Below are 6,000 nucleotides of genomic sequence, written 5' to 3'. Positions count from 1 at the left end.
TGCATTCTTTTTTATCACCACCCCAAACAATCCTAGTTTTTAGGTCTTACCTGTCCACCTGTATTTATTCATCCTATTTCCAAAAGGAATCTGAAAAAAAAAAATAGTATGACGATCATTTGGCATTGTGAAACGCTAGTAATGTCAGACAGGTTATAATGTGATCAACAGATGATAATAGGATTTGTTTGTAATAATCAATACTTGATCAGGTTCTGAAGAAATGACTTCAACATTTCACACTGTTCTGTAAGGTGACATTAATTTTAACACCAGTGCTTATCTCTGTACAGGGTACAGCAGTCATTCTTAGAACAAGGAGATTTCCACACTCATCCACGGTATAAACCCCCCATTATAAGACTTTCTCCACTCTAAGTAAACGGTGGCTTAATGGGAGATGTGCATGCAATACTGATGATAATTACTTAGAATTCCTGATATGTATTCATATTGATTGAGTGTTTTTACCCGGTTAGCTCATCCATGACTTAAGCTTCCCATCCCCAGCAAAAAAAACATACAGCGACTTTCTGATCAGACGTTACTTAAAATCAATGTCATCAAAGAGATTGGGTAATTTATTATTGACAATCAACGATTATTACTTATCATTTGCTGACAGCATCAATGTCTCATTTTCATCCACTACTAAAGATTCAGTTCAATGAGGACGCTTAAAACTTACCTCTACAGTTAATCATAAAACAAACTAATATAAGAAAAAATTAATCCAACAAGTTTGTTCCGAAAAAATGGAGTCTTGCACTAATAAAATTACTTTGTCACAATTGTTTCGTAGAAGTGAAGTCTTCATTTTTGATAAATTAATTTGATTACAATTACCAATTAATTTTTTTTATATACATATTGCCTTGCATGCTGATGTTAAATACTGAATTTATTCCCGACCAATATCACATGAATACTGCAGAAATAAATGGAAAAATACTAAAATTGATGAAGGTATAAGCATTTATACACTTTATCAAAATGTTACCTCTACATACATGATGTATTCTGAAATAATTTTTCATTATTTGAAATAAAAAAGACAGCCTCTCTTTTTCTAGATCAATTAGATATAAATAACACAATTTCCCTGTCCAACTATATAATGAAGCCAGGATCAGTGACACGTATGGATAGGTGTCTTATTTCTCCATTATTTATAATGTGTGTCAGATCAATGTGTCCTGATGTGAACAAAAAAAAAATACTACATCACATCTCATTTCTAATACCTAGCACACACTAGCCTTTGTTAATAAAATAATTCTTTTTTTTTTCAAACTTCAGCAGACATTTAATTTTGCCCATTAATTGATGAAACTTCCTTGGGGTTTCATGACTCTAACCAAAAAAAAAATACACAAATACAGTAATTTTTATCATTAAATAAAATTAAAATCCTAAACGATTTTTTTTTCAAAAGAAAACAATGAATTACTTTTTTTAAAACAATTTTTGTTTTACCAATCACATACATTACAAACCTTCAGATTCAGATCCGCTTCATCCTGTGAAGACTACAAGATACTGAAGGATAAAGCTCATTGGTTGTCTGAATCTCTAGCGACTTTATCTGTAAAGCATGTCAAGTATCCGTTAACAACATGCTTTTGAGTGATGCTTCAACCATTTTTCAGACAAATTTTAAATATTTATTTTATTTCCCATCATGTTGGTTTTAAGAATAAATGTTTTTTTTTATTTCAAGTAAAAAAAAATTAAATTCACCCCTTAAATGAAAAAAAGGAGAAATTGAGCCTTTCACACATAAATTACAAAATCTTATTCAGTGTTCAGATTTCTAACTTTTTAAATAAAAAATTTTAATTCCCACAGAAATTTGATGTTGCGTACCTTGGCAATATTTGTCCTGCATCATAGTAACAGGTCACATGACAGTAGCTCTCTCTGATTCGGTGGTCATCAGGATTCGTTAATACCTCAGGTAATAGGTTTCAGTCTATATTTTCAGTCATCCATGAAAATCCACTGTACCCCAGCACTTGACAGATTCAGGCCTTTCAGCTCCCCAGCAGCTTGGATATAATTATATATATGCACTTAAAGATAAATCAATATGGTGATTTATGAATATTTCTGAAATTTTTATTTTTGAAAAAAAAAAAAAAACACCATAGTTGAGATTTTTGTCTCTTCAAATTTATCAAACCCATAAATTGATTTTCAGATCTGTTAGATTTGATAATTATATAAGGAATATTCATTATTTAATTCTGTATATTTTAATTTTTAGCTAATCTTCTTACATAAACCATAATATGGGAAAACTGAAAATTTTCTCTGTTTTTGTTCATGTTTTCCACACTTAAAGTAGCAAGACACGGAGGTTCTGATAAGAGTGTCATTTTCTTGGTTAATACAGGAACCCAGCTCTGTAAGAAGAAGATAACCCTAGATCACAGTTCATCTCTGATGCACCTGCTAATCACGGCACAAAAATGTGAAAGATTTAAAACAAATCCTTATTTTCCTTTAATTAGAAAAAATGCATTTTATATTAGATTTCAGTGAGGGTCACCTATTGGGTATAATATATCATATTTATGCTAAATCTCTAAAGCATATCATTATTAAAATCATAAAAATTATCCCAGAAGATCTTTATACTCAATACAATACTGAAAGTTAGCCTTTTGTTCAAACAAACGGTATCTATGACAATATTCAAAACAAGTATTGAGGGGTGAAATGACTGCCATTAACAGTTTTGCACCTGTTGTGTAATCGTCATGAAACAGAGAATTCATCATCAGCTCTCCTGAGTTTGTAGAAGGATTTACCGCCTTCCTGGCTGAGAGCTCCAACAAAAACTAGTCAACCATAGCAGGTCATCTGTCAAATCAGTCGCTGAAAAATTCAAATAAATTAACTTACCAGTTATGCATGTACCTCAAAATAATTCTTGCAAGCTTGAAAACTACAGTATATATGTATTGTAGAGGATTAGGCCATGCAGATCAACCACCATAGGACTATGTACTTTGTATATGGGAGAGCATCTGCACAGAAAATGGAAGATCATTTGTTCAAAGCCATGCCAGGTTTCTACTTTCCAGGGACAGGGTTTGAAGTGTGGTCAGGTTTCTAAATTTCCACACTCAGAGTAACTGCATCATTTCATATAATTTTAGTAAGAATGCCTGTCTAAGTTCTTTCTCTTTTCACATAAAGTCAAACCTCGTTATCTCGAACTCGATGGGCAATGAAGATTTAATGCCGCCGTTTTATTTCATGATATCCAACGTAAATTTGAGTATTTTAATAATTTTTTACATTTATTTATCTAATAAAGAGCGTTTTTATGTTGAAATATGTTGTTTTCACTCTGAAACTCAAACAATACCCAGTACATGTGTAGAGCTGATATTTTAAACCACCACATGGTTTCGCTTCCGCGGTAGGCCAGTCTTGTGTTTGTTGTCTTTAGTCTCCCCCAATAATAGATGTGTCTTCATCGCCTACTGCACACTGATTAAATATCAACACGTTTAATGTTTGTTGAATAAATAACTAGGTAATCTAACGCATGCATCCGAGTATGCAGCATGATACTGTAAGCGAGATAACTCTTCTTGTTTTAACTTATAGTGCACACCTATGACCACATTGGTTCCCGGTGAGAGATTTATTTAATCATTTTGAAATTATGTGGTATTCTGCATTTTTTGACGTTATATTCATTAAAAAATTATTTTTTTCCAAAAAAGCAAATTTTCAATGAAATATATAGCATTAGTTTAGTTCGTAATTCGGTTAGCAATTCAATTAATAATTGTTTATGGATAAATTCATGTAAATTATTTGAATTAGAGGTAAATTAGAACCTATTGAATGACAACAAAATAAATCAACAAAATAGATAAGTGAATTAAATAACAGGGACGAAGCATTATTTCTCAAAGTGTGTGAGTGGAATAGCTGAAATAATGTAGCCCTTTCGATTTTTTTTAATCTGATATTTTAAAGAGAGAGAAAAAAATCGGAGAGGGCTACATTATTGCAGCTAGAGTGGAAGGGAGAAGGCGATTAAAAAAAAAAAGATCTCGGCAAAGCGAGCAAAGAAAAAAAAAAACGGAGAAGCAAAAGTGTCTGCAAAAACACTGACTGCAAAAAAAAAAAAAAAAAAAAAAAAAAAAATAGAATACAAAACAAAAACAAAAAAAAAAACAAACAAACAAACAAAACAAACAAACATGAAACGAAAACAGACAGACAAAAACAAAAACAAACAAACGGCTAAAACAAAACAAACAAAAACAGAGAAACATATACACACAAACAAAAACAAAAACAAAACAAAATACGAAACCAAAAAACAAAACAAAATTTATGGTGGGTTGTCAGACGAGGGATCAACCAGCCTCTAAGAGAAAATTTTAATACTAAATTAACTGTGAGAGACTTTTCTGAGAAAATTGTTTGGGGGAACCGCCCCCCCCCCCTCCCCTTGATACTATGTCTGGATGGGTAGAATTTAACAATACTAAAATACCAAGCCAAGTGCATCACTAAGTATTTTCTTTTTTTAATTTTTCTAAAATAAATCTCTTGCCGGGAACCTCGTTAAAATCTTTTTTCAACCAGCAAGTTGTTGAACATTGTCAAAAATAGTTTTATTCCCATTTCCGAACGATGTTGAGGATCATAAAGATAAAGAATGAAAATCATAAAACTAAGCTATGGGCCATTGTACCTATTGTAGAATCGTGAATGAACATCATAAAGCTATGGGCCATTGTACCTATTGTAGAATCGTGAATGAACATCATAAAGCCATGCGCTACTGTAGCTTTTGTAGAAATGTTCCATTTTCGTGGTGCTTTAATTAAATTGTTCAATGTATAAGAAAGTGAATTGATTCGATTGCACCACAAGAACAAGTTCTACAGATTTCTAAATATGTAAATACAGAGAGCTGCTCTCAAATCTTAGTTTTATATGCTGAAGTTCACCAAATCTTACTTTTAAAAAAAGTTTGATAAATGAATTTTGGAGGCTCGATAAAGAGGGACTAGTTTGAATCACTAAATTTAATTCACTCCAAAGACGCATAGTACACCCGTGAAAAAGTATTTAACGTAAAGTTATGTTTTAATTGAATTTGTTGCAGTAAATTTGTCTGGTATTACAACGATGGCCCTGATTACAATATACACATAAATGGAGTGACTTTGTATGATATATGAGACGATTATAAGTTTCTCTCCTTGGGGATATAGTCTCTTTGGATGCCAAGTACAAGTATTTAGCCGCCATTTCCTATTATAACTTAAGACGACTTTCACTTTTACAAAAGTTACTTCCCTTTGCGGGGTCAATCAAAGAGAGAAAACTCTTAAGAATGTGAAACTCGTGTATTCTTTCAGCTTCAAAATAAAAGTTTCATATAAAAATAGAGCATACTAAAAGTACTGTTAGCTTAGAATTGAAGAGAAGGGATTATGTAAAATGTTCGTATTCCGAGTGTATACGATACATTACTGTGGGGTTGAGCATCACTTATGCACATTGAATGAGCATCACCAACAATGCTGAGGTCTTCATGATATATAAAATCATGCTTCATTAAACTTGTTCCCATGGGGGCCATGTACGTATGTCTGTAGGCAGCATATTGAAGCTGACAAAAAATAAAGTGAGGCTCTTTAATCTTTACATTGTACACGTGCCTGTCTGTGTGTCTGCAGGCAGTATGAAACTAAAACAAAGATTAAGCCATACTCCTTAAATAGTACACGTGTCTGTCTATGTATCTGTTGGCAGCATGAAACTGAAAAAAAAATCAAGTCATGCTCCTTATATTGTACGCATCTGTAGGCAGCAAGAAATTGAGAAAAATTACTTCATGCTCTATAAATTGTACACATTTCTGTCTGTCTGTCTGTATGTATGTAAAAGCAGCATGAAACGGAAAAAATCAAGTCATATTCCATAAATTGTACACAAGTCTATGTTTCTGTAGGCAGC

This window comes from Saccostrea echinata, unplaced genomic scaffold (genome assembly GCF_033153115.1).
Source record: "Saccostrea echinata isolate AGI-Se365-2 ecotype Australia unplaced genomic scaffold, CSIRO_AGI_Sech_v1 ptg000056l, whole genome shotgun sequence".
Taxonomy (NCBI): Eukaryota; Metazoa; Mollusca; class Bivalvia; order Ostreida; family Ostreidae; genus Saccostrea; species Saccostrea echinata.
The sequence above is the reverse complement of the archived record's forward strand: the minus strand, read 5'-3'. Positions refer to the sequence as shown.